At 34.8% G+C, this 21,828-nt stretch overlaps 1 protein-coding gene across 3 annotated transcripts in view; it reads left to right on the top strand.

Annotated features, from left to right (window-relative positions):
- The window catches only part of tnr (tenascin R (restrictin, janusin)), a 208,020-nt gene that overhangs the window by 72,422 nt on the left and 113,770 nt on the right, over positions 1 to 21,828 (top strand). For all 3 annotated transcript variants that reach the window (XM_088598137.1, XM_088598136.1, XM_088598139.1), the window contains exon 2: positions 9,434 to 9,477. The gene's annotated coding sequence lies outside the window, so the exon portion shown is untranslated. The remainder of the gene's footprint in view (positions 1 to 9,433; positions 9,478 to 21,828) is intronic.

The following is a 21,828-nucleotide window of genomic DNA, read 5'->3' as shown; positions in this document are numbered from 1 at the left end:
TAATAATAATAATAATAATATCGTTACAAAACAGAGGCTCAACTGGGATAGTCAAGTTCAAATGCCAAATGTTATAAATATGGGGTGTAAATAAATTAAGGTACAAAGTTAGAGTTAGAAATTCTGACACATATGAAGAATTAATGTGATCTATAATTATTTACAACACGCTTGAGATCATGACTCCTTAATCACTCAAATGCACTCAACAGTGGGCATAAAATTCTCAAAAGATAAACAGGGCTGTTTTCATTAAGTACTGTTTTAGTCAGAAATTAGGGAAATTCCTTCATTAAACAAATTAATCCCCACAGGTGAGCTTGCCCTTTAAACTGATGCTAAACAAGTGATAACCTTCGAGGCCTAACGGAAATGAATTCCCATAAAACAAGAGATGCAGATTTGCATTTGTATCCAATATACTGTAGTTCCATTAATGTGAAACGCAGCTCCATTCTGTTTTCAGATACTTGGAGGATTTTGGTTCAACAAGAGGAATCCCTAACTCAAACCTCATATCAATAAAAACATCTGCTTAGACTTAAATATCAATATTATTTTTCCTTCAGTTATCCACACAGAAAAAGAAAATATGTCACAGCTCGCACTGATGCTGATTTAAAATTTGAATTGTCCACCATTTCATCATACCACAGCAATTAAACTATTTTCAGTTAACACTTTAGAGTCAAATAAAGGACAGATTTTTTGTTTTGTTTTTTAATAATTAACATTAGGTAAATTCCTTTGAAATGCAAATCGTTTAGAGTTGCCAGTAGAAGATGAAAGCATTGTTCATTCAAAAAGGGAAAGTGAGGAAAGTATCACTTGAGACAAAAGAACTATCTTCTCAAAACCTTGAGCTCAAAGGTCATGTCTGCAATCATTTAATTTCTGCTTTTTTTCATTCTTAATTACAACACATTTTCTCACCCATGAGGCAGTGGATGCTTAGTGTGGTTTTCATGGATTATTTGATTGTATGGCTTGAGGGATTTCCTAATAAGAAGGCAGTCATTTTACATGACTACTGTTAAAACTAATAGAAGGTGAATGCATAATGAATATCTGGCAGATTTCCTATCTTGCTCTGAGATGCAGTGCATTTGATATTTATCTAATTCCCTTCGACTAGATAACAAGAAGTTTTCATTAGAGATAAACTAGAAAACAGCAACATAAAGAGATGGGAATCAATATAAAAATCTTGTATTGATATAATATCAATCTTTCACTAAAAGGTCAAGTTTCAAGATGGATGTGCAGCATCCACACAAGATACAACCCCACACTTTCCATCAGTTCACATTATGTTCTATTAGGCTGAATATCAAGTCCGAAAAAATGTATTGGTGTAAATCTGAAACTGCTAAATTAAAATTCAAGTATAAACCAGTTCGGGAATGTATTTTCAGTTCACATTCTCTGTATTATTTTATTTGGACATGAAAATGAGATTTATTTTTACACAGCATGCACTGTGAGATAAGGTGCAGGAAACCACTGTGCTCTGATTTAGTTTGATTTTTATCTGATGACTGCAATCCCGGACTTCGTAAAAACATTATCTACTGGTTTTCCAAGATGTTGAGCTGATGGGTTAGTGCTGAAGCAGCACAGATCATATGCAAGGTTTCTATCTATCTAGAATTCTGCATCAAGCACAAAAACAAAGCACTCTATCACCGTAACCATTGAGCTTTGTAATATGTTAATGTCGAGTGCCAATATCATTTTTTACAATAAACATGATATTTATCGTAACATGATGTGTATCATGAATATGCTACAAAATCCGTAAGAACCTGAGGACATTATTTTACATCTGTAAGAGGAAACTTAAAAAGTTTTAGATAAATAATTTTTTTAAAAGTTTTAGATAAATGCCCAGGACTGGATAAACCCTTGGCATGTTTAATGTAGACAAATATAGTGTATTACATATATGAACAAAGCAATAAACTATAAATGGACAATTGGAAACAAAACTTGAAGATAGTGCTTATGAAAAAGACCGAGGTGAATTTGTTGACATATCATTTACATCTTCTAGATAATGTGGTAGAGTAATAAAACAGGCAAAAATTATAAATTATAAATGTTTTATATCCAAACCTGTTATACAGAATGGATACACAGCTAAGACTGTATAATTTAAAAAATATTCTGTTAAAAGTGGTCCTGGTAATATCTTAATTAGGATATTATGTGTACTTTTGGTCACTATATTACAAAACGTTGTTCCTCTGAAATCAATACAGAGAATTCAGAGATTCTGGTGCTTAAAGTAACAGTTGAATCTTTTTAGTCTTAAACAGAGATGGCTATGAGATCTGATTCAAGTATTCAAAATGCTAACATTACAAAGCTCAAAGGCACTGACAAAGTCAACCCCTGACTTGGGCTGTTGACTTGTTGAACAGTAACCATGTGAAAGTGCATTTAAAGCTAAGAACAGATAGAACCTTTTTACACAAAGGGGTTGTGGAAGTATTGAACAAGCTACATAGCCATATTGTTGAAGCCAATACCATGGCTTCTTTCAAGAAACAGTTGGATAAGATCCTTGGATCAATGACTTACTAGCAACCAAAAGGGCTAGATGGGTCTAATGGTCTGTTCATGTTTGTAACTTTGTAACTTTCCTTATCTTATGATCTAACTGGCTATGATTTTGAAGTACATTTTTGTTATATATGTATGCTGAAGAAACTTTGAAGAGCAGAAAAGTAGTATCTCTTCCTGGCCATGGAAAGAGAGCTGGGATACAGAAAAACATTCCATTTATTCCTCAAGAGCTGCACTAGCCTTAAGCTTGTTCTGCCACCAAACAATGGAAAGTGATGGATGGTTCCCATAAAATGCTGAATCTGAGTGTTGTTCGCTTCTTTTTTAAATTGAATTTATGAGCTGTAACAGCAAAGCAAACCTTTTGAAAAGTGTTTTAGTCAGTAAATCTAGTGTGAAATAGCCCTGACAGCTTCATGGGTTGTGTTTCATTAGGTAAAAGACGGTTTGCCATGTTTTGACAGAAGTAGACAGCAGGAATGGCCTATGTAATTCAGTTTTGAGGGCCAAGATAACTTCTCAGAGGTGAAAAGGGGTAGCAGAAAAAATAACTATGAGCTTAAAACATGTTATAGTTTCTCTAGTTATTATTGCCTTTCTGTGATTTACAGCAGAAAGACTAAGCAGTCACATCTTGGCAAGCTACTGTTTCTCTCAAGCCTAAAGAAAACTGTGCTAACTTGATTATATTCATTGTTATTCTAGTTTGGCAACCTCCCCAAAAACGTTATTCATTATCCAGATCGAGCTTAGGAAATGTATTTGATGCTGAGCCGTGCATAATGAGGTCTCACTTTAAGCTGTTTGAGGTTTATGTTTGTCTGAAGAAACTAGTTTGTTGTAGAAAGTGACAGTCTCTCAGGTTTAGCATGATAAAAAAGCTCCAGTAACATAGTGAGGACTACATAGTGAGTAAAACAAGACGTGTCACCTGCGGCTGCACAGTGAGTATATTGGTTATCACTGCTGCTTCACAGCTCTCAAAGCCTGAATTTGATCTGCACTAGATTACCTTCCTGGATGAGTCTGCATGTTTCTCCTGCCTAAACCCGGGTTTACGCCACGTTTTCCTGTTTCCAAAAACATGCTGATTAGGTTAACTGGTGTCTCTACACAGTCACAGTGCGTGTGCCCAGGACTGGCATCGTGTTGCCATAATTGGCTTCCTGTTGCTGCCAACCTTAGCAGGAATAACCAGTTTTCTGATAATGGATGGATGACATTTGGTGATGATGGGGTTAAATTCTTTTTACATGACAACAACCTCAAACAATTCAGGCCTTTTAAATATTTTCAATGATTGTTTTTTTTCTTTTAAATGGAATGACAATTATCATTCAGACTAGGCTGTTTAAACCACTTGTTTGTTAAATGTTAATTAATTGTCTGCCAGATGACCCAATTTTTAATATTATTATTATTGTTGTTGTTGTTGTTGTTGTTGTTGTATTATTTGCAACACAGGTTTGTGATGTGTGAGGTTTTTGAAAAAAAAAATCTACTTTGGTTGCAATATTATTTTTTCTGCACTGTTGATATCGGATATGAAAAGCTATAGTTGTGAAAGTCTTTGAATACTGTTGGGTATTGTTTTTGACGGCATTACGGAAGTAACTTAGATATTGAAGTATTGTAGTCAATGTTGAAATATTGATCTTGGTTTTTATTTTTGCCTCACACACAAGTGCGTGTATTGCAGCTTTTATAGTAAGATATCAGTGTGCCAGTGATTGTTACCTTTATTGTTTTGACTACAAGTACCAAGTACCATCATTTAACTACAGTTCCATTAATCCATTTTCTAACCACTTCAGCCGAATTAGGGTCGTGCAGTTATTCATTGTATTTTTTTAAATTATTTGAAATGCCAAACACCAAGAAAAATGTATTTTTGAAAGCCATTTTTATTTATCATTCACTGTGTAACATAGTGCTGAATGTCACTTTGTCAATGCCTACGCAAAAATCTCTATTATTTTAAACAATAACACCATGTTCTCATTTTCAGTAATATCTAGTATCACTAGCTATTTTGTTTTTTCTCCCTCCAGTGCATTTTGGTTTTCCAATCCATCACCCACGGGACAGAACATCATATTGAAAATTAATTTAGTTTCGTATAAGATATGCATAATGGATTTGACAGAAAGGGTTAGGTTAATATTTTTCTTCATTTATCTTTCCTCTATTAACAAGAGACTTATTGATACAGTTGTTTGTTTGTTTGTTTTTTTGCTTTTTGAACTTTTCAGCTTTTCAACTGATTAAAAATGTCACTACAAAATACAGGTTACAATCAATGTCAAATGAAACAATGGCCATCATTGTCTGAATTCCAATTTTTTGGTCTTAAAGACTGACTTGTTTTGTTATCAAATCCATTAATAAATATACTGTAACTGGAATGTTTGAAGTATTTTATTAAACTATCACTAAAGATTTGCCATACATACAGTATATGAATATTGGTACTGTACTGCTATGCTTTCTCTTATTTCAATGGATCACACTTCATGGAGCAGAGATGTTGCTTATTTTAGAATTAGTAATATGGTTTTATGATGAGATCATCAATTATTGGCTTAAGCTTATTGGATTCATTATCTCTGGCCATAAAAGTGAAATCTGTGCTTCTCTCAAACTTCAAAGAGAATGTATAAAATATGAATCCATGGGTAGTACTTTCTCCGATTTTGTTTGAACTGACGCCTGTAATCATAGAAAGTTTGTCACTATAAAGTTTGTTGGGATTGCTAAAAAGTTTTAAAAATTAAGTTTCTTTCCATTTTGCATGATACTATTTAGCAGTTACTGATGCCTGGAAATCTGTAAGTTAACCTTTTACTTTATATCTGTGCTGAGGTTATTAGTGTGCTAAAATGAAATCAAAGGCTTGTGATGAATTTGCTCGGCCTTTACTTACAGATTTCTTTGATGCTGCTTGTAATGATCAGCTGTAACATGACAGGCTACAAAGTATTTGACAAGCCACCAGCCTATCATTTCCAGAGAGCGCAAACGTCCAGAAGCAAAAAGCAATATCTCACAAATGCTAGAGGCTAGTGAAGGTTATTATACCTGTAATAAAAAAAAATGATGATGAGAAAAGAAACACCTAAAAAACTGACAGGCTGAAGAACAGATTGGTTTCCTCTGGACTGGTTGCCTGAAAGCTTAAGGCATTTTTTGAAATTCTACATTTCTTCATCATTTCTCTTTCGCTTTATTCAGTCTTAACGTGACATATTAAATGGATTGATATCTGACAAGTGCAAAGAGTGTCTCAGTCAGAGCATTTTGCTCATTCAGCATAAGCTCTAGTTCCACTATGGTCAGCATTAATCCCAGAATCTGTATTATTGAGAAAGATAAATGAATCATATCTATTTTTTATTTTAAAATCTGTGCATTGATTAAAGTAATACTTTCTTATTCACTGATTACTAAAACAAATTCCTAAATTTATCAGAAAAATGACAATATTTTGTAGCATGTGCACTTATTTTATTAAACACACACGATAAAGGTAAATTAATTATGCTGATCACCTACTGCAGATCTCAGGATTGATAAATAGGCAGTCTTCTGTGAAAGGTATAGAATAGTGGCATGTGGCCTCTGCTGGAAGCATTATAAACAATAAATCTGTGATGCATGCTTTGCACAAAGCTCCTAATGCTGTCTTGTGATATTTTCTCACATTCCTGTCTTAGAGTATGGACAAGAATGTGCCAGCATTGTTGTCCAAGCCCTGGATGTCACACATTATCTGAGCTCATCCCACAAAAGTACACTGCGCATGGTATCCTCATCCCTAGATGTCACATTCTCATTTTCAAATGTTATTGTTAAATACATGGTAACTATGAGTACATGCTTTGTCCTGCTTTAATTTTGTCACTCCAGGATAGAGCAAGTGAGCTCCAAGGACTTGATCAGTGCTGTGCATTGATCAGGCTGACATCAATTACTTAAAGTGAATTCTGCAGTAACTAGACATCCCCTGCCCAGGGGATGTTTCACATGGATGATGATATGTCTATCTTAGAGGAGTGTCATGACTCATGGTCTCCCAGATCATTACTAGACTTTGACTGGTTAGAAATTGCAGGCTGTGAACACCCTAAATGGGGAAACCCTCTAACATTTCTGGTAGCACAAAGGCATTATTCTCTTGATAAGTAGGGCATATTGATTCCCTTCTGTGCTTTACTTTCTTAATTTTCACCAGACGTGATGTTCAAGAAGTTAAAACACCTCAATATCTATGCCCGATCAACATACTTAAGAGGTAATTTAATGTTTATACAACTCACGCTGTCATTATGAAGGATTCATTGATCAAAATGACATGAAAATAATATCTAAAATCAATTTGATAAAAAAATCCCATATACTGTGATCTGCTAAAGACTGTACAGTACAGAAGAACACGTATGCAGAAGTTTATATATAATGTATATATGTTTCTCAGTATATAATGTGCAAAATGTGTGTTTGTAAGCCTTTAGAGTATGGTAATTAAATAAACATTTCAAGAAATATTAAAGTATGAAAATCCCAGGCCTGATGTCTTTGTCTGTCCAACTATTCTCTCATTAATAATATGCAAAGTATCATATTGAAAATTGAATCAAATACCTCCAGTTTCACTTTGACTTCAAACCTATTTGTAAATGCAAGAGCAGAAGAGTTTTTACAGTCTGCTTCACATGAACAGTTTGATCATGTGTTATGAAAGGCTAGGTGAGATGTCATCTTAACCTGGTATTGAATGAATTTGGCCAAGCTTATACTTATCATGCAATCTGTGATTATCCAGCTGCCATAGAAGTCTGACAAGGAAAACATTATGGATTTTGGCAGGGCTAGAACGTAAAGCAATTTGTTTTTACCTCCTCAATCCTGGAATAGCACAGAAGCTATCATTCGCCTTGTCCTGGCTGTGCATTTGGCTGTAAAGTATAACACATCAGTTGAGCTAGAAATTAGCTTTTCTTGCTTTTCATTACTTGACTGAACTGGGAATCATTCACCTCCGAGCTCTGTCTCCACTGGGCAAAGATAGCTGGATAGGGCAAGAGTTGTTAAAATGGACCACAAACAACTTTTTGTAATTGAAAAAATAATGAAGTATAGAGGTAGCTCTGACTCTTTGCCTCCCCAGAATCTCTTCCCAAGATAATTAGAACTGAGCTGGAAAAAAATATTTTATTTGGTCTTTCTGCACCTGTCAGCTTGACATCTCACCTGCATTATTAATTCAGCTGGTACAAAGACTGGTTTTACTACTTCAGGAGTGATCTCCTAGAAATAGCTTAAGGTATCAAAGGGATGGGTACTGTTTTATCTCTGAGTCATAAGCCATGCTATATAATAATGCTATATAATATAATGCTATATAATGAGTTCAGTGTATACCATAAATAAGTTATTGAAATAGAATTATGCCACTCAATACGGGGAGATAAGAACGAGGATATGGAGGCTAATTGATCTGGAGAACTGACCCAAGCATTTCTTAAAAGCAGTCAGTATCTCAGCTTCAACAAACATGCCAGGTAGCCTGCTACATACCCCAACAACCCTCTGTGTAAAAGTGTCTCCTGTTCTCAGTTTTCAATGCACTTCCACATAGTTTTCTCATGCATCTTTTTGGATTGACTTACATAATTTACATTTTGTCAGCACAAAAACACTCTATAACTGAATATGAGGTATATTTCGAGTATACTACTATATATATATACTTATATGCAGGTTCTTTATTTCATGTTTTGAATATAGTATATAAAATTAAATATATTCATATATTATTAACATAGTGGAGTATAGTTTAATGTTTAGTTGTTTTTAAACACTCGCTAAAGCATATAAAACATATAAAACAACACCCAACTCACGTACCTCTATACCAATTGCTCTAACCCTGGGCACCATTAATATCCATGCCTTAAAGACCCATTTCTCCTTGATAGCAGGGAAAATCTGGAATTTCTGATTTAACAGATACAATCTAGATTTATATTTACTATATCTATATTAAATCCATATTTACTGTACTTGAATTGGACTACCAGGTAGTTGAAGATGTTTTGTTTTGAGTATTCCTAATACCTCTTGAACAGTTGGTTATATTACTGTAACTTTGTATTGTGTTTATTTAACATACATTTACCGTTTTTGAGCACACTAATTTCCATTCTAATTGAAAAATGTGGAAGCTTTCATTCTTTTTTAACTTTTCATTATAGAGTGAGTCTACATTATTCCATTTTCTTGGGAGTATAATTTATCCTCCATGGTCTGTTCTTACACTGCTAATTATAATTTCTTGCATTTTTTATAGCATTGTATTTGTATGTGGGTAATTCCATAATATTAATAGTAATGTTATGATATTATGCCATAACATCATTATTTGATACTTGTGTCCTAATATGAATTAACTGAACCAATAGAATATGGCCTTATCACTGAACCATAGCTAATGGCCTCATGTTGGAAAACATGCAAAATGTCAAAAACACCTACAGTACCTGCCTGTCTGCTATGCATAAACCTTAGAAATACAACATTATACCCAAAGGATTTCAAAATAGTTACTTTTTAAAATTACCATTACATTAAGCATATTCATCGCATTTATTTCACTAGTGTACCATTATGGAAAATTGTACTTGGCCAATCAGGCAACCTATAGCATCACGGATTTATGCAGTCATACTTTTTTTCTGTTCCCTCTTTCTTCCCATTCCCTCTGCCACCATATTTTTAACATACATGTAATTTCTATTAGTGGTAGCTTAGGCACGACTAGTGTCAGAAGACAATTAATTTGTTTCCTTTCTAAAATCTTTTGCAGGAAGCTTGGCGGGGCTCAGACATCTTGAGAAAGACATCATAGAGGTAAGCTCAGAGCATCCTACTACATGAAATCACATACCAGCAGTGGTGAAGTGTTAAAAGAAGCTGAGACAGAATTCTGGGTTACAGAGCTTACACCTCTGTTATTTTACTCTGTGTATTCTTGTGTGAAAAGACATAGCGAAATAATCAGTCCTAAAACAAGGTGCTAACTGTAATTTGCACACCTACTGACAGAAATTACTATTTGATGAGATCAGTAAATGAGGTGAAAAGGTCAGCAACAGCAGTTTAACTGCAATGAGCAAGGTGCCACAGTGAGACTCACATTGAGCCTTGAGGACTGGAAATGGAAATCACTATACAAAGACCATTAAGGTATTATGCAGAGCTGAGGACTCAAATGTTAAAACTTGAATTTCAGCCAATGAATGAGTTTTCAAGAGAAGGCATAAATGACAGACTTAGGGCTGAATTTAAAAAAATGAGAAATTGTTATTATTAATACAGTACTTGTGATTGCATCCATGTGGATATATGATTGGACATTTTAATGTCTTTCAAGCTCACGGCACTGAAATAAAAAGCTTATGGAGAGGCTTGGGAAAGAAGAGCAGAAAAAGACATTTGATTTAGTATTTTTTTGGAAAGAGAACATTCATATCACATGATATGAATATACTGAGACGTTTATATTTCATGATTTTATTGATCCAAGCTATTGCTATTTTCGTTGTCTTAATATGCTAATCCCAAAGGTAAAATAAAAGGCCATCTAATGACATTGCTAGAAAATAGGAACAAGACAAATATGTGTTTGTGCATGTACATAATATTTAAAAAGTTTAGGGTTGTCTTTAGTGATTCATCATACTGCAGCTAGCTAACAGCTTGTGAGCCTGAAGGTTATGGGTAAAAGATTAGACATGATCCTGTTGTTCAGAACAGCTGACTGAATATCCATAGCTGTCTTTACTTCACTAGGTGTTGCAGTACAGTCATATAGGGTCTTAAGCTCTCCTGGTCTGTGGTGGTGTTGCAGTGGAAATGTGTGACCGGAATAACTAGAGATTTTTACGAATGTTCCAAAAAAGACAGAAATGGCTACCCCTTTGGATTATTTCAAGAAAATTCTTAAATTTTCTAATAAAATGTTACAGTATTCAGAACCGAATCTTTATTTTTGCAGTACTGTTTGCGGCCATCTTTGTGTGTTCGCAAAGAAATAGTCATCTACTGTATTAAAATAAAATTTTTGACAACAACTGATATTTTTTTTATCATAGTGCACATATGATCATATATATTTTAGTTGCTTCTTATTGCATTTTACAGTTGGGGTGCAGTTTTGTCACTCATTATATGACTAATAGTGTTGTGTAATAAGATAGTATTATGTGAAGTGTATGTCTACACTGAATAGTTGGTTTTGTAACATTCAGTTGTGGCTATTCTGCAGGGTTTGGATGTAAAAACATACAACTCATAATTTTTAATGTAAAATTAGCTGACATCTCGAAATGAGGAATACATTTGTAGCTTGGAATGAAAAGTTTTTAAAGTCTTTCCAATAACTATCATTCTTTTTAATAAAAAAAGCTATAGTAATCTGCAGAGAGCTATCCATGGTGCTGAATCTCTTCTGTTTGGAACTGAAACATTGGATTACATCATAAGAAAAAGCAGTGAAAGGAAGAGCAACAATACAAAAAATTAAATATACAGTAAAAGAATATAACATAGCAGGACATGGCAGTGATAACAAGTGCAAGTGCCAGTCAGAAAAGATTTGATTATACAGCTGAAAATGCCCTCAGATAGAAAGGTGGCTGGTTTCAGCTTACTCTGCAGATTGTTCCAGTCATTGGCAGCAGCAAATTAAAATGACTTACTCCCAAAGTCTGTAGTTGCTCTACAAGGTTCTGCTTAATAAAAGTACTACGTCTTAGATTGCAGGATGATACAGAGAACTGCAATAAATTATGATATGGAGATCTGTAAATTAACATAAACCAGTGAAGCACTCATCTAGCTTGCAGACAGGGCCAATTAATTGAAATTTAAAGATCACAATGATAGTGTAATAGGGGACACCTTAGATAATCAAGTTTCCTATGCTACCAGCTTTAGAGACCATTTTGTCAACATCATCGCCATTGTCCAAAACAGAGGATACATACTTAAGAACTAATGGATTCCTGGAGGAGCATGAAAAACATTTTTCTTCAATAAAGGAAAATAAGTCTAGACCTGACTCTAGCTTGCAATTTAGTTGAGTTTTGAAGATAAAGTACAGTCCAGTCAGTAGCCTAGATATTTATAGACTAACTCCAAGTTTGTCTTGCTAAAGTATGCCATCTGTAGAGATAGTCAAACTAGAGAACAAATGTTTCCATTTAAATACCATCTCGACAGTATTTGCACAGCCAGGTTCTACATCATAATGAACGGAGTTCATAAAACTTCCTGGTAGGATTCATGCTTTGTTTTTTCTCACTTTTGAAAATATTTGTTGGAGATCTTGGTTTACAAAATATTGTTAACATTCAAGGAAATTTTCCTCTATATTCAAACGAAAACAGCAGACATAAACGCAAATACATTCAAATAAAAACGTTTGTAAAATATAGTGGTATCAAAAATGTTGATATCTATTTTAGAATATTTTGAGTTAAATAAAATTTTGCCCCGGCACTAAAGCTCTTTTCAACATTTTTAAAGTTATTTTTATTAAGAAGTACAGTAAACTTAGCATAAGTAGAGCGCATCTGCCATTTTCAGACTTAATTGTTACTCATTCTTTATTGCAAAATGCAATCACTGCATTTTGGAGAATGTAAAATGCAAACACAGTCAGGGGTCAAATCCTCTTCTGTGGTTTCAGTAATTGTTATTCCAGTGCTTTCATTTCAAAAGCAAACAGCTGCATTTAAAAAAAAAATGTTAATTTGTTGAAACTGAGAAATACATACAGTTGGAATGGTGGTTTTTCATATAAGTGCTTAAGGGATGGGAATGCTTTTAGAATCAAATCATGTTGCTAAAATATAAAAGAAATCTAATGCAATTCTGCAATTCTCATTTTGCAGCAGGGGTCAGTTTAAAGAAGACATTGACATTTTTATTAAGAAGACAAGTGGAATATTAGTCCAGTGAACAGTTTTAATAAGGCAGCTGGAAAGACTGGAATGCTTTCCAAACAATGGAGACTTGTAGAAGAGCAAGTTAAGGGATATTGATACATTTTGAAAAGGAGGAGAGAGTAGCAAAATTATATAGCGGTGCATTACGCATGTTGATGAAATATACTTGGAGTAATTCTGTAGTGCTTTGCTTATTTTTCTGAAGCAAAGAAAATTTCAAGGAATTTGGCACTCACAATTAGGCATCAGTTAAACCTGTGAATTCCACCTGCTTACTCCCCATCCACCCTTCTTGTTAAAGCCGCAATCTGTTAAGACATTTTTCCTGCGAAGTCTGAAAGCTGGCTTAGAGGCTGAATAAAGAAAGAAATGAATTACAATGAAATCTGGCAACTCCTCATGCCAGTTACAATCAATAGAATGTTTCTCAAAGAACAAGCTTCATAAGTGGGCTAGTCATGGTAAAACAATAGCTTTGCTGTTAGGATAATAGATACTGGAAGTGTAAACACTGTAGTATGTTCATTAAATCAATGGGGAAATCCTTCTAATGACTCTAACAAATACACCCATGCTGATAAAGGATGTATAGTCACTTGATAAAGCAACATTGAGCCCCTTTGTCCTAGATGAGCAACTGGTCTACAGTACCATTAATAGACACCTCTCAGATTGCAATGAATGGAATGGGAAGCAGACAGTTTGATTGTGCCAGTCACACACAGGATTTCTTTCTTTTTAGCTAGAGTTCTGTTGAATCACTTTTGCTCACTCCCTTCAGAAATGTGGGGTATGTTTTTTGACCAGCATGATTTCTTGAAGTACAGAGATTGATTACATGACGTTTCTATTTCTTATTTTATTTGGCTTAAAGTAGAAACACCTAAAACAGGTGCACAAGCTTGATGTACATTTTGTTGTCAGCTGTTTGTGAACATTTTCCTTCACGTATCTTTTATTATCATGCTTTCCTAATACATACCAATTGTCTCGTAAGCCATGTTTAGTCAACAGATAGGATTAGAAGAATGAGGGAGTGTGGAGGTTTAAGAACTGATTAGGATTCAATCTTGCAATCTGTCTGTGTATTCTTTGTTGGCAAAGTTGTCATTTATTGGTATGGTTAGTAATAATGATTTAATGTCTGGCTCGTTAAATGTTTTTGGGAGAAGGGTGAGTTGGAATAGATGGAAAAGCATTATTTTCTTGGCTGGAAATGATAGGAGTGCTTTCTGTGATATGAGCCATATATTGCACAAAGGTAATTAAGAAGTAATGGCTTGGTCTTTCCACGTTTCTTCAGTGCACTACATAGAAACTATTGAAGTAAAAATATATCTAGAAATCAGTTGCCTCTGGGAGCATCACTTGTATCTAATGAGGATTTTTCTTGGACTACCTGCCTGGATGGGGTTTTTATCACCACTGTTTTTCTCTTCAAGGGAATTTCTCTCAACATGTAAAACCAGGTGCTCAAGTATCTCCTGGGTTATAAAACCGAAGAAAGAAAAGCTGAGAAAAAAAATATAACTCACAGGTTAATGAAGGGAAGTGGCCATATTTCGTTTGATTTGGAAGCTTTTTTTTTTTCCTTTAATGGAACTGAACCTTTGAACTGTAGTTTTGAGAGCTCCTTTTAATGGCCTATTTCCCTAGAGGGGTATACTATCTGCAAACAAATTCCTGAAACCAAAGGTCATCTTAAAACACCTTTGATATACCATTCAATTACATTTAATAAGAGGGGTAGCAGATTGAAGAGGTGGTTAATTAGTGCAATGGGAGTAAGAAGATCCTGCCTTAATCCCTGTTTGACGATAAATGTAAAAGAATATTAAGCTACTTTCCCTTCTGTTGTAACACCAGGTTTACAGTTTATGTACTGAAGATTAAACCTAAGGTTTTACTGAGGGAAGCCTCCTTGTATTAAAAAAAAAAACTTTCAGAAACTTAAGATCGTGGTTAAGCCCAAGACTTGTTAGTAACAGTTTGACATTTTTCAGTAACACTCTAAGAAAAGGCATCCATTACTTTGTGTTTCAATGTCAATTGATGCAAGCTAGAAACAGCTATTCCATCTCAAGGCTACCTTTGGCACTGGTAGAGACTTTGAAAATTGGAAGACAGAACAATTGAGAGGTAGCGGTTTGGCAGAGTACAATCTTACTTTAAACAGTTATCTTTATTACCAGGGTCAGCCTCCACAGTTGGCTCCACAGAGGTCTGAAACCATTAATTCATCCTGGACAAAGGGGGAAAATGCACTTTTAATTAAGCTTGGCAGCTTTACCTTCCAAAGAAGGTACAGACGTCACTGCCTGAGCTGATCGAGGCTGAAGTGTTTGCAATAAAAATGACTTATGTCAGGCACTCAGGCACTCATTTGCAAAAGATTTCTCAGAGGGATTGGCGGGAAAATGAGATGAGGCACTCTGAGGCTGTTTTGTAATGAGGAAAAATAGCATCAGGTTCATCTTCTGACAAGTAGCAGGAACCAAGAAAAGTTGTTTGGGCTGTTGGAGGTGTTATTTCAAAGTGGGGCCTTTCCAGTTCAGTACCAAATGAAGTGTCATGCAGTGTGAATGCCAAACGAAGACAGGAAAATACTCCCCTTTTCTCCCATTAGAGCTTATAAACTGCAAAGAGTAAAAGTCAAATTAGCCTCAAGGAGGAGACAACTGATAAAGACACTTTACAACCTGCTGTATCATGCATATCCTGTAAATTTCAATAAAACCAATTGACTTTCATTTGATTGTTTCTTTGTATACATATCACCTCTCCGCTCATGTATGAAGAGTGACAATGTGAGAACAAACATGTTTTAGGTAATAATGTTGCCCAAACATACAGATTAATATACAGGAGCTCCTGCGTGGATAAACCCTATAGAGGGCTGGCAGAGTCTAACCTGGCACACACAGGACTCAGGGAGGAACTGCACCCAGGATGGAACAGCAGTGTAGCACTGGATGGACACACACTCTTAGAGGCAATTTAATAAAACCAGGTATTCCAGCTTTCAGAAACCAGAGTACCTGGAAAAAAGCCATGCAGATGCAGGGAGAATGTCCTCTCAGACTGTCCTCCAGTCCAGTATTGAATCCAGGACCAAGAGTTGTGAAGCAGCAGTGCACACCATCACACTAATTGTGACACCCTTTTGACTTAATATTTTGTCTAAGTATTTTATCACTTTATTTTCCCCCATTGGCAAGCTTGAACAAATACTTACTCATATTGTATCCTCACTAACCTTAATGGCCTGTAAAATTATATATATTCTGTAATATCTTGAGTGGCAAACTTATTCATAAACTTATTCATAAACTTAATCATAAATGTTTCATAGAAGAGGCTGCACTGTGAAGTAGTGGTTAGGGATTCACACTCATAATTGGAAGATACTTTGTCCAATTCCTCGGTGGAACATTATTATCCTACACTTGAGAGCTCAGCTTCACTTCAGTAACACCAAGTTGTATAAGTATGTACAAATGTAAGTCATTGTGGATAAACAAATTAAATGCCTATTTACTGAAGCTCTGAAAACAGCTTGTGAGGTCCTCAGTTGACTGGTAGTATTATCAAAACTTTTTGAAAATCAGCACTTCAAAAGTGGAAAGCTAGCACTTTATGGTGTTTTAATTGTTTTTTGTTTGTAAAGATTGCTGATCTAGTGGGGCATCACCACTGTATCTGACAGCCTAATCTAAATTTTGTTTCTGCATTTTCATGATAGTTTTCATTGGAAAGTATTAAAGTATAATATGTCAACTACTGCTGACAGCTGAAAGCACTTGAGGGCAATGTCCCACAGCCTAAATATGTATTAATAATATGAACATCAGAATTTAAACACTGTCAAAATGTTACGATCAGTAGCATCAGCAATCTGTTAGGTTTTGGCTGCTATTCAGCGTCTAGATAAATAAGAAAAAAAATTATATTATGATTTAAAATACCTCTCAGAACTAATTTTCATAGTGATACAAATAGGTGAAATAGGAAAAGGAATAGTAAGAGACTTGAAAAAGATTACAAAAGTGTTTTTTGGATAATGTATAATGTTTTTTGGATAACTGAAACCAATTAAATCAACCCTGGAAGTTTAACCCCTGTAAGGTTTATGAATGCATAACATTTTTCCCTCTATACTATTTACTACCTAATTTTAAGCCAATTTGATTAACAGGCAAACTAAAATACTAATAGATGTTAGATTACCTACTAGGAAAGTAATATCCAATAGTGCTATTTGCAATTATTTTGATGTAAATTCTTTTTTCAAAAATGTGAAGACCTTTGTCATATACTGTAGGAATTTTTTAACTATTTGAAACACTCTTTCAATAATAAAGTTACGGTATAAGTTTGGTCTATCCTCTGGGATGGCATGACAAATTAAACAAGAACTTTGGGTAACACTAAATTTAAATGTAAATGGTATAACACCTTCAAATAGGCTTCATGCAATGCCATCAATACATTTATAATCTTTTTCAACCAGTTTAATAAATGGAGAAAGGCAAGTAAGTATTGATGAGTCCAATCATTACCCTAACATGTTATGACCTCAGCTGTGACAAATGTATAATTGTTTGGAACAATAGTCATAAATGATTATGAACATTATTATAGCTCATTGGAAGTACTATGCCAACAAAATAATACTACACTCAAAATAACCAGATTATATAATGTTCTGAAGCTGGCTATATGTGACAGTTATTCCGTGTGTCAGTTATTGTAAGGCAATAAATGCATCTGAGCAATGTGTGTTTCATGTGTGTTTTAACATATGTGTTTCAATTGCTTCATTAGAAAGAAAATATAAAGATAAAGTAAAAACCTCTATAATTTAACAGTGAAATCCTGCTGTTGTACAGTAACTTGGCCCCTTTGTTTGGGCTACATCAGGTGACTGGCAGTTTATAACTTTCATAATTTTTTAAGAAAAGAAAACTTCACAATTAGCATAATAGTGGTCCTTGTGCTCAGAAGTTAGTTCCCATTTCTGTCTGAGGGAGTAGTAGTCATTGATTAGTTAATTAGCCAAATTAGTCATTATCTCTGTAATGCAATGTGATGTTACACTGACTTCACTATCCCTAACTCCACTTATTGAATGCTGTAATAAGAGAACTCTTTGTATGATCAATGTAGAGAAACTTTGCTTTGATATGTCCATATGCTTAAATGCTCAATCCCTGGGATGCACAATGCACTAAAAAATGCTTGATATTTTTTAATGAATAAAGGCTTACTGAAATTAGCTCAAAAGAATGAATTCTCAGTGGCCTAAAGGTTCAAATCTAATTTTGCTTGTAATTGTACTTTCTCTGAAATGCAGGTGCAATATTAAAGGTGAAGCAATTACTTTGTTGCTGAGGGAAAGTGGCAGGCTACAGTCTCCAAATCCTTTCTCAGATAGGTTTGTCATTTCATAAAATATAGTAAAAAAGGGTCGTATTCAGATGAAACAATCAGAGCTGGTTGAAAATTACACAATAACTTTGACATCCTTAAGACAATCTTATTCGTTTTGCTTAGATACATTACGTGGTAGTGTGAATATTCTGAAGGGAAATTTGACCCAAAGGATAACATGTGATAATAAGCTTATCTTATCTTTCTCAGTGCAGCATTAAAAAAAAAACAACATTATTTCATGTTGAAGGCTGATTGCATTTGGTATCTTGCATAGTTTTGCTGTTTTCCACCTGCCCTATTCCAGGGAGGGCAGTGTTTGTACTGTATGTAGGACAAACATTATTTACAGTACACAGCTATTTTTAAATGTATAATTTAGAAGGGTGGCACCTGTTGTACTTGAATCAAACTACTATTGTAATTTACAGAGAGAACATACTATAGCCTATTAATTATTCTAAAAAAGAAAAACATGGTGAAACATGGGAATGGATATGATTACAATTTGTAGTACAGTATTAGAAAATTGTAAAGGTTTATTCAATGTTGAAAAGAGAAGAAAAGAAACCATTTTTTGGCACCCAGAGAAGGCTCTTTTCAGCTTGGAATAAACCTTTACTTATTCCTTTACAGTTTACACATGCTGACACAGCTACCCACTTGAACTAATAGAAAATTGTGATAAAATCCCAATGCTAACATTTGGATTTATTTGAGTAAATGTTTATAAGGGTGTTCATAATTCCAAACTAAGACCATTATACACAAGTTACATTGTAGCACATAGAATTAAGCATAAGTGGATATGACAAACTGCCTGAGACGAACATCCACTGTATATAATGGAAGCCTTTAGTAGATGAGCTTATTTTCTGCTTCCAAAATCAGTTTATTCACAGTATAAAAAACCTTTTCTCCTTTAGCTTTAACTCTTACTAAACTGCCCAATCCCCATAAATGTCTTTTTAACAAAACACAGAGATCACACTACCCTGCCTTTTCTAGTGATGTCTTGATCTCAATTACTTGTCTTATGCTGCTTAAATAAGGGGCAGTGCAAGGTCATGTACCTCTAATCTACACTCTGCAAAAGGAAATTGCAGCTCTGCTTGTAGAGAAAATTTCACCCTATGGGAACTTTGGTATACCCCTAAACACCATGAATGTATGAGGGTTAACAGGAGATTTTGTGATAGTGGACTCTATATCACTGGATCAATGTACTGTACATTAGGTGATCCATTTCATATAATGGGACTGTATTTTATATACTGTACAAAGAAACTCACAGGATCAGACGCTCGGTGTCACTGCTTTGATAACTGCATTTGGCCAGCATCAACCATATGATCTTGATGGGGTGTATGATACACAACACATCAGGTGGAGAAGTGGCCCATTGTTTTCACTATTGAATTAAGGAGGGAATTTAGGGAGGCCAAATTTAACAAGTTCAGAGTGGATATCAGGGATAATACCTGTATTCTTATGAATGATGCAATGGGATCACTAATGAACAAGTGGTCAGGACCTTAGTTTAACATTAGCATTTCATTTACTGTCACCAGTCATTATACAGGACATTGCTTTTGGAAAATTCTTACCAAGATGAAAAAGTGCCACCTACTGCTCCACCCACGACACTTACAGCAGCAAGCTAATGTCCTTAGAAGTCATCTACTGCCATCCCAGTATTGACTAGACACTGCCCTACTTAGCTTCAGAGATCTCACTATATTGTGGTAATCAGGCTACAAAAATCAGGCTACGATGTGGCTATCCAATCCAATATATTATTGTATTGTATTGGTAATACACTATCCATAGAAAATGTATTGTCTGTTGTTTCATTTCTTAGCCAAGTGAATGAGATGTGTAATTTTATTGGAAGTCTAACGGTGAAATTAATACCAAATGTGTTATATCTGATTTCAATTCTCTCGCACAGAAGCACATTAGATGGATGCATAAGATCAATACAATTCTCTCCTTTTTGTTACGGACCATTTTAAACTACACTACAAGCTGCCATAAATATGTGTCTAACTGCATAAATGAAAGGTAGGAAAGAATGTTAGGGAGATTACTGTTTGTTTCAACAGCTTGGATATACTGTAGGTAGTATTAAAACCTGAAAGTATACAGAATACATCTTATATCAGGTTCATTTTCTTATGACTTTATTTTTATTGGACTGGTGTTTAAGAACACATGACAGGGAGCACAACTTCAAACTCAAACCTGAAAACCAGGTTAGGTGATGAGAATAATAATTTAAGGGATTTGAAACTGAGCATATGTGATGATTTATATGAAAAGATGATGGTGTGGAACAGATTATCAACCCATGTCATGGAAACCAGTTCACCGGGGTGCTGTAAGAACTGACAAATTATAGTTCTAGAAATGTTAAGCTCCTAGAAACTGGTCAAGCAATATGCATCATACAACCACCTCTTGACTGTAGCCTTTATTATTTTTTTAACTGAGACACGTAATTATTCACTAAAAGATTTTCTGCATTTTAGTTTGATATCAAGGATCAAGGATAGCAGAAAGGAAAATACCTTCATGTAGAGGTTAGAAATTAATTAGCATTCCACTCAACAGCAGGGTTGAGAAGAGTTCCTTTTTTCTCATTGCAAATGGTCATCTGCTTTCCTAAAAACAGAACATTAAGCACAGTGATCAGTGGCTGTTGGAGCTTTTTATTAAGCAGTGTGATAATACAGCTTAAACATGAGACAAGTACAAGTACAAGTAGCCTTTCTGTCTTTCTCTATGGCCTTAATATTAATTATCCTATGTATGTAATTAATGAGGAAATGAAAAAAGGCTTGTAGGCTTTTAGGTCTATTTTAGATTATTTTTTATAGAAGAAACAAGAATTTTAAACAAGGATGGTTCAATCATGATCTTGATCAGCACTGTTTTCACATTGATTAGTAATTATAATTCCAGATAATCACTTGTGTATTTTTTTTCCACTAAAGCTTCGCTAATAAGCCAGTTTTGTTTTGCTTCTGAGATCAGATGAGAGCAGGCTACAAGGTGGTAACACTACTGTCAAAGAATCATATTACAAATCAAGTAAAATCCATTTGCTCAGCAGGACAATTGGGTAGTGTGAATAGTCTGAAGGAAAACATGACCCTAAGGGTATAATGTTATAATAAGATGATGTTGTCTTTCCTACTCCTGTAGGTTTTTTAACAACTTACTGCAAAGACTTAACATCCTGCATTAAAACATGGAGTATACATGTAGAGAGCCTAAAACCCTTTTCCACCAACCTGGTTTTTATGTCTCTTAATTACTCCAGAGGATAACCTAATTCCACAGAAAGTCCATCACACCAGTTCCTTTCCCTCACATGGAATTTCACTTCTTCCAAGCTACTCATTCAGAGCAGCTGTCTCATTTTGCTGGTTCTCTCAATTAACAGCTGGCTACCCTGACAGGTTATCACAATAATGGTGATTCTAAATTTATAAAAGAATATAAATAATGCTACAGTCATTCTATGGGGCTTGGAAATTAAAACTTAGAATTACAGCCTTAATACAATTTGCTCTCAGAAACAAAATTAGAAAACAAAATTGCCCTCACAAATGTTATTTGAAAGTCATACTGGAGGCCTGATAGCATGCCGAGCTCTAGGTTTCTACTGAGTGGGAACCAGACCAGCAAGACACTGGCACTTAGCCAATTGCTCTACTTTTTGTTCAATAAACTCCCTAGGAAGTGAAGAAAATGTCTTAGCAATGCATGTACTCATCTCCTATTGGCAGAAATGTAGCTCTGTACCATGGAATTG

This window comes from Lepisosteus platostomus, chromosome 11, assembly GCF_059453375.1.
Source record: "Lepisosteus platostomus isolate fLepPlt1 chromosome 11, fLepPlt1.hap1, whole genome shotgun sequence".
NCBI classification, from domain to species: domain Eukaryota; kingdom Metazoa; phylum Chordata; class Actinopteri; order Semionotiformes; family Lepisosteidae; genus Lepisosteus; species Lepisosteus platostomus.
This window is presented reverse-complemented; position numbering and strand designations above follow the sequence as displayed.